This window comes from Microtus oregoni, unplaced genomic scaffold (assembly GCF_018167655.1).
Source record: "Microtus oregoni isolate MIOR12 unplaced genomic scaffold, Mior012 000008F_ref0000371, whole genome shotgun sequence".
NCBI lineage: Eukaryota > Metazoa > Chordata > Mammalia > Rodentia > Cricetidae > Microtus > Microtus oregoni.
In genome coordinates this window covers 54,131,650-54,143,573 of record NW_024543067.1, presented here as the reverse complement: position 1 = coordinate 54,143,573, position 11,924 = coordinate 54,131,650, and the positions used below count along the sequence as shown (strand labels likewise).

Here is an 11,924-nt window from a genome sequence, read left to right as displayed (position 1 = left end):
TCAGTTTCTGAATAATACAGTCAAGGTTTTTCTCGAAGCTATTTTAACATCTTTGTTCCTCAAACTGTAGATTAAAGGGTTCATCATGGGAACCACAATGGTATAAAAAAACAGAATAGTATTTTCCCTTACCCATAGATACAGCTGAGGTAGGTTTGAGATATATGAATGCATCTGATCCAAAGAACAGACAAACGGCAAACATATGGGAGCTGCAGGTGCTGAAGGCTTTGGATCTGCCTTCAGTGGATTTTATTTTGAGGATGCTGGAGAGGATGAAGCCATACAATATAAAGATAATGACTATAGGCATGATAATATCTTTTCCTGTTACAATGAATAGCTCAATCTCATTGACATAGGTGCTACTACAGGAGAGCTGCAGCAAAGGGAGGACATCACAGAAATAGTGGTTTATGATGTTCCCATCACAGAATGTCAGTCTCAGGATGCAGCCAGTGTGGATCATGGCACCAAAAAAATCCCATCAAATATGAGCCAAGCATTAGATAGAGACACACCTTTGGAGACAAAGCAGCATTGTACAGGAGTGGATTGCAGATAGCCACATAGCGATCATAGGCCATTGAAGTCAGCACATAACACTCAGAAATGACAAAAAAAAAAAAAGAAGTATAGCTGGGTCATACATTCCATGTAAGAGATAACATTCTTTTCTTGTGTAAAGTTCATCAGCATTTTGGGTATAATCACAGAAGAATAACAGAGGTCAATGCAAGACAAGTTAAAAAGGAAAAAGTACATGGGGGTGTGGAGGTGAGAATTTAGAAGTATTAGAATGATTAAGGTTAAATTCCCCAATGCAGTGATCATGTATATTACCAGAAAAAGGAGAAACAATGGTGTTTTGAGGTCAGGTTGGTCTGTTATCCCCAAGAGAATAAATTCAGTTACCAAAGAATCATTTTCCCAAGCCATTCTTCTCTAACAGATCCTGTGGAGAAGGAAAAATAAGTGAAATTTCAGGAAAAGGAGAATTTGAAAACACATCTCCTCTTCAAATGTCAGTTTTTGTTTGAATGTCAATAGCCAGGCAGCTTCAAAATTTTAAACCCACCTTTCGAGCTACCACATTAAGGAACAACATTGTCTTTCTCTATTAGCATCTCAGAGGTAAACTACAGTAGAGAGTTTCACTAATACACCTCAGAGCTTAGCCCTACTATGCTAATTTGACTCTGAAAATTCAAGGACAAAAAGAAAAATCAATGCACAAGGACCTAAATTTCCCTTTCTCTTCTACTTCATTCATTGTGGCTTCTGTTTTTTCTTGACACAGGGAAAAGTTCTAGCAATGTGGTGATAACCTAAAACCAGATTGCCCTTCATTATAATTTGAATTGTTACCATCATTTCCAGTATCAAGCAGAAGAAATCAAGTCTGTTATTAGTTATAATACAGACATTGTCACAAAACTTCCTAGTTTTGAGAACTTGCCATGTGGAATGGAAATGTCGTATATTGAATAAGACACTACAACTTGCACTTCTGATGACTCAAAATGTTCTCTGTGTATATATCTAGGATATTTTTCTCTCAATTTCTCTTGAAACCTATGAGCGTTAAAATTACTTATAATAGACATAATAGTACACATTTGATTGTTGGACTCATTTTGGTACAAAGCCGCTATTCAGATATAAAAAAAAACAAAAATAACAGCAACAAAAATTAACTCACTTTAGAAGAGATATTGCATCATCTCCTCTATTAACATTTTTATATCCATAGAAGAATTTTGGTTGATGGAGGTAGTGGGGAAGAAAAATTCTCAAGGAAGAAATCTTGATTTTGCAAAATATAAAGGATTTAGAAATTTAATACTCAACATATTAACATCAATTAAAGGTAATTTGATAAGAAAATACACCTTAAGCTATCTCCTCATTATAGGTATACTTCCACAAACACAGCAATGTGTATCAACACAGAGGAGAGGCATATGTGAATTAGCCTGAATTTTTCGTGATTTCACCAAGAATTTGTGGTCTACGTGAGTATTGTACACTTAAACCCTTTAACATGTGATTTATTTTTAGTGTGTATTTAATAATGCCACGCACCGCGCCTCCGTGTCTAAATTCTGTGAGCTAGAACCCAGTTCGCGAGCTTTGGGCAAGGGGCTGGGGATTGAGAATACACACGCAGAGTCAGACCGACACGCAGACCTTTTAACACTGATACCAAAGCCCCCCTCCCCCCTTTATTAACACCATGTATACTTAGATACACTGCACTCAATGGCCCACAGGTGATAATCCCATCCTCTGATCCTCTAACTAGTCACAGCTTCTAGTAACTTCACTTAGAAGGTTCTAGCAGGATAGAGCAGCTGAAAGCCAGGACTCAATTAGTCCCAACATCCAGCTGAAAGCCAGGACTTAATTGGTCCCAACGCAATACAATTTAATATTTTAGTATTAATAGGTTTTAAAACTTAACTTATTTAAAAGAGAAATCTTACAGACACTTTCCTTGTTATTTGTACCTTTTATTCCAGAAAGATAGTATCATGCTCCAAAGAAAGAGTTCTTTGTATGCTGAAAGGATGCTGAATAAAAATACTTTTGGGGGGTTCTCTGGTCACCTTTTTGATTTGCTATTTTACTTATTTATTTGTTTGTTTGTTTGTTTATTTGGTTTTTCAAAACAGGGTTTCTCTGTGGCTTTGGTGCCTGTCCTGGAACTAGCTCTGTAGACCAGGCTGGTCTCGAACTCACAGAGATCCACCTGCCTCTGCCTCCCGAGTGCTGGGATTAAAGGCGTGTGCCACCATCGCCTGGCTGATTTGCTATTATATTTAATAATCATAGCCATGATCCACTAAAAAGAAATAAGAAAAATCAAACAGTTTTTATTTTTGTAATCCTTGACTCTTACAGGAACCCCAGACATCTCATGTAAGATCAATTGCATAAAAAATTAGTTATAAACAAGAGTCTTTCATAGCTTCTTCCAAGCAAATATATTGGAGATGTAAGAGATGAGGTGATGGCATTTAAACTCTTACCCATGATGTGCCTTTACTTCCTTAGGGACTTAATAGTAAGCTGTATTCTTCTCTTCAGGGATTATACATCTTCCATAGTTGAGTCAATATGTAACTCCCATATTCCAGCTATCTTCCTCTTTAGGGGAAATCTATTGTTTTGGTTATTTCTCAGGTTCTTTTTAAACCATGTATTTAATGTTAATATTTCATAGAGTCTACCCCCAGGGTTTCTTAACCCTAGGTAAAAGATTTTCATATTATGTCATAACACACTTCAGGTATTCTTGCAAGAATTTCTTGCAAATATGTTTTTAAATATATTTCTCCTTGTTTTATATTTGTTTTGTATATTTGTTCATTATAACTCCGTGGATGTGTGCATGTAAGTTAAACTAATTATGAACCAGTGAGATGCCTTCTCTAACTCTCCCTATACTTAGCTTTCAAATGAAACAGATTAAAACACACTCTTACAACATCTCAGGTGCATAAGAAACACACCTAAGACACTGTCACTTAAGTGTGAATGACTGAAAACCTTAGGTGGACAGGAAAGTTGATTTCACCAATGTCCCCCCGTGGACTGGCAGGGTCAAAGGAGCTTCCCTCCATGGATTTCTATTACTTTGACACTGCTGTCGAACTGGCCTGCAGATGGAATCTTCTATAAAAATGGATTTCCACTGCATAAAGTCATCAGTTTCCCTGTGCTGTGTGCCAGCAATCATTACCCACACAGAGAGATTGGCCCCTCAGTCATTCTGATTAAAGGAAAAATTCTACTTTTATATATGATTATCTGTTTCTTTCGTGTCCAATATGCCTCTGTGAACACTGATCTAACTGTCACTCTTTTGATATAGCTACTTTTTCTCAGTAACTGTGTGCTCAGATATTATACCCACACATCTTTTTAGGGGTTTCCTGAGATCACCCAGGTTCTCCAGCATTCCAGTGCGTTTGACAAAATATTTTAAAATTCCATCAAGTGTCACGACACAGTAATGCAAACCTTCCAGATGTTAGGGCTAGAAGATTGTGAGTGTCATGTCGGCATGGCCAGTCCTGCCACTCCCAGGACAACCTGCACTATACAATCAGGCCATAATATAGGGACATCAAAATATTATTTGAAAAGTAAAATAATCAGATTTTCATCGGTGGGTTGATTAATGGCAGGCTCTTCAATTCAATTACATTGGACGACATGTCTGTTTTTATGCCAATATTGAGCTCTTTTTTATTACTATAACTCTATAGTAGAGTTGAAGTCAGAGATGGTGATGCCTTTAGAAGTTCCTTTCCTGTACACAATTATTTTGGTTATTCTGAGATTTTATTTATCCATATAAAGTTGACTATTGTTCTTTTGAGATCTGTGAAGAATTGTGTTGTGATTTTGATGGGGATTACATTGAATCTGTAGATTGCTTTAGAGAAGATAGTCATTTTTATTATGTTATTCCAATCTATCCAAGTGTAGGAAATATCGCTCCATTTTCTAATATCATTTTCTATTTCTTATTTAAACACGGAAAGTTCTTGTCATATAGTCCTTTTACTTGTTTGCTTAGAGTTAACCCAAGATATTTTATGTTATTTGTGGCTATTGTAAAGTGTTATGTTTCTCTGACCTCTTTCTTGGCTTGTTTATCATTTGAATACGGGTGGGCTATTTATTTATTTTTTAGTTATCTTATATCCTGCTATATTACTTAAGGAGTTACTTGGTAGAATTTTGGGATCAGTTATGTATACTATCATATCATCTGCAAGTAGCAGAAATATGACTTCTTTCTTTCCATGATGTATCCCTTTGATCTTCTTTTTTTTTGTCTTATAGCTCTAGTTAGATCTTCAAGCACTATATTGAATAGATATTAAGAAATTGATAGCAATATTGAATAGATATGAAGAGAGTGAATAGCCCTAGAAAAACTAGGTAACAAACAGGACTCTAGAAAGATACATAAATTTTCCTGGGGAGGGGAAACAGATGAGATCTCCTGAATAAACTGGGGCAGAGACAGTAAGAGGGAGGGAATGTGGGGTAAAAACATGAGAGAATGGGATGGTTGAGTTAGAGGAGGGATGTAGTGAGAGAGCAATGAAAGAGATATCTTAATAGTGTGACACATTATGTGGTTAGAGAGAAACCTGGTACTAGCAAAATTCCCTGGAATCTATAAGGATGACCCCCAACTAAGACTGTTAACAGTAGTGTAGATGGTACCTGAACTGTCATTTCCCTATAATCAGATTGGTGATTACCCTAATTGTGTGGTACCACTGCCTGGCTTGTAAGGCTGAGTAGTGTAGTTTCTTTGTACTGATCTTCAGGCAAGTTTTATTTATTAAAACATAAATAATATATGACTATGTTTCTCTATTGTCTAAAATAAAAAGGGAGGCTATAACTCATATAAGAAAATCATATACAATAAATACGATGACTATATAAAATTTATATAGGCATTAAATATGTCAACAATTTCTAGTCCATTTTCATTTGACAACTTCAGAGAAAATACTCTACTATCAATGCTATCTTGATGAATTCAAAGTCTTGTACCTAATTTGTTTTTTATAATAACTTGCTTTCTGCATCTGGTAAACAAGGAAAACTGTAACTATAAGTATCTAGTCTTCAACTACTTCAGAGATGCAAAAAGGAAATAATATGCACTGAGTAATCAGGAAGTGCAAGCAAGCTACTTCCAAAAATTGTGAGAAGAGACAGAAACAGCCATTTTCTTGGGCAGTTACACAAAATTCCTCTGCAATGTTGGGACATCCATCATCACCCTACTAGCCTAGAATATATGACAGACTTTTCTATGAAATAGGGTTTTTGAAGGACTTTACTACCTTGTCTGGGCATGGTTTGGCAGTCAATTTCTTCTGCTTCTCCCAGTGTGACAGCATACTGTCAATAGTTGATGCAAGGACATTTTTCTGCCAGTGTCTTACTATTGCCACCAACAAAACAAACTCCAAGTGGGGTTTCTCCAATGCTGCTGGTACTCCCAGGAGCAGACATGTCTCAATGACATAAAAAAGAAATGGAACCTATGTTATTAAAACATTTTAAATGCCATATTCTGTAAACCTCTAAAGTGTTTGAAGATGACCTATTTGAAATACATCTCTATGTTGTAATTGGAGCAGTGGGGCTGTGTCCCCAGCACCCCGGCCGCCTGGCTAGCTTATCACATCTCTATGTGACCTTGAAAAAAATACCTTTTGTGACTATAAGTCTGATAGTAATAGGTGACTAATCACTAACAAGCATTTCCTTATTATTCTTTTTTTATAATTTTTCTTTATTTTTTAAAAAGACAAGCTAAGTGTTTTCATTTTCCATATCAATAACTGTTTCCACTCCTTTCCTTCCTCCCATTACCTCCACCTACCTCCCCACTCCATGCTCCCACTTATTTACTCCTCAAAGTAAGGTACTTGATTGGGGGAAGGTCCAAGGCCCTCCCCAATATATCTAGGCTGCACAATGTATCTATTCAAGGAGAATAGGGTCCCAAAATGTGAGTACAAGCAGTAGGGATAAATTCTGGTGACAATGCCTGTGACCCTGAAGTCTGGCCCAGGCATACAACTGCCACCGACATTCAGAGGGACTAGTTTGGACCTATACTGGTTCCTTTCCTGTCCTGCTGGAGTTGGGGAGCTCTCATTAGCCGAAGTAAATTGTTTCAGAGGGTGTCTCCATTATTGTATTGACCTTTTTGCTCATATTCTCACTCCTCTCACTCTTCAACTGAACACTGGGAACTCAATCTAGTGCTCCAATGTAGTTCTCTATCTCTGTTTCCATAAGTTGCTTGATGAAGGTTCTATGGTGACATTTAAGATATTTATCAATGTGACTACAGGGCAATGCCAATTCGTGCACTCTCTCCTCTATTGCCTAGGGTATTAGCTGGGGTCATCCTTGTGGACTGTGGATTCCTTAAAATTTCTCTAGTGCCAGGTTTCTTGTTAGTCCCCAAATTGTTCCCTCAATCAAAACATATCTTTCCTTGTACTCATCTCTTTCATTCCTCCATCTTGACTATCAAATTCCCTCAATTTCTTCTCCCCCTCCACTTCTCCTTCTACCCTCCCTACTCCCCTCACCCCCATGCTCCCAAATTTGTCACACAATATTGTCTATTTTCTCTTTACATGTGTATCTATGTATGCTTTTCTTAGGGTTCTTCTTGCTGCTTAGCTTCTCATGAACAATAGGCTCAATATCCTTTGCTTTAGAGATAGTATCCACTTATGTGTGAATGAATATCATGTTCATCTTTCTAGGTCTGGGTTACCTCCCTCAGGATGGGTTTTCTAGTTTCATCAATTTGTATGCAAGTTTCAAGATGTCATTACATTTTACTGCTTACTAGTCCTCCAGTGTGTAAATGTGCCACATTTTCTTTATCCATTCATCAGCTGAGGGGTTACTAGGTTGTTTTCAGAATCTAGCTATTACAAGTAATGCTATTATAAACATATCTGAAGAAATATCCTTATAGTTTGAGTGAGCATATTTTGGGAAGATGCCCAAAAGTGGTAAGCTGGGTCCTGAGGTAGGTTGTTTCCCATTTTTCTGAGAAACCACCATAATGATTTCTAAAGTGGATGTACAAGTTTGAATACCCACCAGCAATGGAGCAGTGTTCCCCTTATTCAACATCCTCTACAGCATAAGATATCACTGGTGTTTTTGATTCTAGCCATTCTAACAGGTATAATATGGTATTCAGTGTCATTTTGATTTTCATTTCCATGATGGAAAATGATGTTAAATATTTCCATAAGTGTCTTTCAGCCATTTGAGATTCTTCTGTTGAAAATTCTCTGTTTAGTTCTGTACCCCCATTTTATTGGATTATTTGGAATTTGATATCTAATTCTTTGAGTTCTTTATATATTTTGGAGACCAGTCTTCTGTCTGATGTGAGGTTGGTGAACATCTTTTCCCATTTAGTAGGCAGACTTCTTGTTTTATTGACTTTGTCCTTTGCTTTACAGAAGCTTCTCAGTTTCAGGAGTTCCTATTAACTTATTGATGTTCTCAATGTCTGTGTTACTGGTGTTATAATTAGGAAGTGGCCCCCTTTGACCATACATTGAAGGCTACTTCCCACTTTTTCTTCTACCAGGTTCAGTGTGGTCAGATTTATATTGAGGTATTTAATCCATTTGGAATTGACTTTTGTGCATGGAGATAGATTTATATTTTTTCATTCTTCTATATGTTGGCCTCCAGGTATTTCAGCAACATTTGTTGAAGTTCCTTTTGTTTCTCTGTTATATAATTTTATCTTCTTTGTCAAATGTCAGATGCTCATTGGTGTGTGGATTAATATGTAGGTATTTGATCCAATTCCATTGATCAATCTGTCTTTATTCATGCCAATTCCAAGCTGTTTTCATCACTGTAGCTTTATAATATAGATTGATGTTAGGGATGGTGATATCTCCATAAGTTCCTTTATTGTATAGGATTCATTTGGACATCCTGTTTTTTTTTTCTGGTTTTCCATTTGAAGTTGAGTATTGTTCTTTCAAGGTCTCTTAAAATTGTATTGGGCTTTTCATGAAGATTGCATTCAATCTATAATTACTTTTGGTAGGATTGTCATTTTTATTAAATTGATTCTAAGGATCCAAGAGCATGGGAGATCTTTCCATTTTCTGGTATATTCTTCAAAAACTTAATGTTCTTGTCAAATATGTCCTTCACTTCTTTGGCTAGTGTTACCTCAAGATATTTTATGGTATTTGTGAATATAGTGAAGCGTGATCTTTCTCTGATTTCTTTCTCAGTCACTTTATCATTTGTATGTTGGAGGGCTACTAATTTTTTTTGAGTTGATCTTGTATCCTGATCCATTACTGAGGGGATTTATCAGCTATAGAAGTTCCCTATTTTTTTTTTTTTTTTTTGGTTTTTCGAGACAGGGTTTCTCTGTGGTTTTGGAGCCTGTCCTGGAACTAGCTCTTGTAGACCAGGCTGGTCTCGAACTCACAGAGATCCGCCTGCCTCTGCCTCCCGAGTGCTGGGATTAAAGGCGTGCGCCACCACCGCCCGGCCTAGAAGTTCCCTATTAAGAGTTTCGGGGTCACTTATGTATACTATCATATCATCTGCAAAGAGTAAAAGTTTGACTTCTTTCTAATCTGAATCCTCTTGATCTCCTTTTGTTGTCTTATTGCTCTAGACAGATCTTCAAGAACTATGTTGAATGGATATGGAGAGAGTAAACAGCCTTGTCTTCCTCCTGATTTTAGTAGAATCACTTTGAGTTTCTCTCCATTTAATTTGATGTTGGCTGTTGGCTTGTTGTATATTGCTTTTATCGTGTTTAGATACGTTGTGTTCCTGATCTCTCCAAGACTTTTATCATGAAGGGGTGTTGAATTGTGTTGATTGCTTTATCAGCATTTACTGAGATGAACATAAGATTTTTTTTTCAGTTTATTTATGTAGTAGATTACTTTGATAGATTTTCATATATTGAACCATCCTTGCATCTCTTGGATGAAGCTGATTTAATCATAGTGATTTCTTTTGATGTGTTCTTGGATTCGGGTTGACAGCATTTTATTGAGCATTTTTGCATTTATGTTCATGAGTGAGATAAGTCTGCAGTTCTCTTTCTTGGTTGAGTTTTTATGTAATTTTGTTAGCAGGGTAACTGTAACCTCATAAAAAGAGTTCGGCAATGTTCCTTCTGTTTCTATCATATGGAACACATTGAGGAATATATGTATTTGCTCTTCTTTGAAGTTCTGGTAGATGTGTAGCTTTCATGGTCTGATAGATGAGATAGAAATGTTGGAGCACCATACTTGTATATAACTTGCCTGTTGGCTAGCTAGAGAATCCAAGGAGGCAGGTGAGGGGCTTGGGGTTTTTAAGTGGTATGGAGGGCTTAGGGAGTGGCTGAGTTTTCAATCATGATATTTTCAGTAAAGTATCAGACTGTTTTTCAGAGTTCCACTGAGGTTGCAGGGGTATAGAAGGTTTTGGAGGCACCTTGGGACTTCTAGATTCCAGGGTCCAATGAATGGAACAGGGGTATTGGAGAAACCTGTATGCAGGAAACTCATCATCTGTTTGGCTAGAGAAGACAAGGCATGTCGGGGAGGAGCTTGGAGTTTCTTCCCAAGTATGCAGGCCTAGAGAGTGGGGTGTCATGTCAGGTAGGATACCATTCACCTCTTGGTACTCTCTGCATATTAGCAAGCTGTGTTTCAGAGGTCTACTGAGGTTGTAGAGGGAATAGGAGGGCTTGTGGGTTGAGTAGGACTTGTAGTTTTCAGAGACTGATGGATGGGATAGAGGTGTTGGGGCAGCATACTTGTAGAACACTTGCCTGTTGGCTGGCTAGAAAAGCTGAAAAATGTATGAGAGGGGCCCAGAATTTTGCCCCCAGTATGGAGGACCTAGAGAGTGGGATATCCCAACAGGTGAGTGGTCACTCACTTCTTGATTCTTTCTGTGTAGTAGCAGGCTGTGTTTCAGAGTTCCACTGAGGTTTCAGGGGGGATAGGATGGTTTGGGGGTAGAATGGGAAATGTAGCTTTCAGTGTTTGATGGGTGAAATTGGGGTGTTAGAGCAACATGCCTGTTGGTCCTCTCTGTGTAGTAGCAGGCTGTCTTTCAGAGTCCCACTGAGGTTTCAGGGAAATAGGAGGATTTGGGGGCAATATAGGATGAGCAGCTTCCAGGGTCCAGTTGATGGGATGGGGGTATTGGAGCAACTTACCTGTAGAAAACTCACCTGCTGGCTGGCTACAGAAGCCAAGGCAGGTGGAAGAGGTCTCTTATTATCCTTAACAATTTGTAATAATAAATTTCCAGGCCTAAAAATTTGTATTACATTGTTAAATGAGCTGTATAGATATAATTCCTTGAACAAGATCAGATATGTAAGTACAGTTTTCTTTAACAAAATTAATCTCAAATTTGTATCAATATACAAAATATGTATACAATATACAAAAGTCCGATCCATGGTAAAACATTTAAAATTAGTAGGTGATTTCTCAAAGTAAATTCAATAATCTTCTTCTTAGTCTTATCATATATATATATATATATGATATATATATGATATATATATCCTATCTTAGTTCTTTTTAAAGTAGTTTTAATAATCTATTCTTTTATCCTAAAATAACTACATTCCTCTTTTTTTCAAAACATGATCTCTGAATCTAATCCCTTTTGTTAAGCCTTTTCCCTTACCATTACCAATAACAGCTTGCAAGCAACCCCATTAAATAATGACAAATATCCATAAAACTTTGAATGATTAAAAACCACCCACCCTACCTCTTGGGAATGTGGGCATCATATTCTAAAAATTACTTCCTGCTGTTTGGGGATGAGGATACCTTTAGAGTATCCTGAAAAGAAAAATTTGGATTAATTATCAAGTCCTGCATAGATTGATCATTTTTGTCCAGTTTCTGGGTAGTGGGGAAGTGCAGTACTTGTTTTCAAATCTTTGCTATAGTGGTCTGTCAGGCTGGATCATCTCAGCTAGCCACCTCAAAATTGTTCTGAGCAGTGTGTAATTCAAATCCAATCTTTATGTGATGTTTTTCAGCTTATTGGTGTCATCACAATCCTGGAGGAATCATCATTATGGGGACCTATCCTCCTTATGGAGAATTCAAAAATTACTGTTAGGTGTGATCATGGTTCACTGCAGAAAACTGACAGAGACTCTCAACAGAAATCATGCACAGGAGGGTAGATAAAACCTTTTTCTAGAATTAGTTAGTAATCTATATGACCATTAGTATCACGACAAAACGATATATATATATATATATATATATATATATATATATATATAACTTTAAGAAAAGATGTTACATAATCAATATAAAATT

The 11,924-nt window shown here is 37.0% G+C and overlaps 1 pseudogene; it reads right to left on the bottom strand.

Moving 5' to 3' along the window:
• On the bottom strand, positions 1-939 carry LOC121451392 (annotated as a pseudogene).
• Between the last annotated feature and the right edge of the window lie 10,985 nt (positions 940-11,924).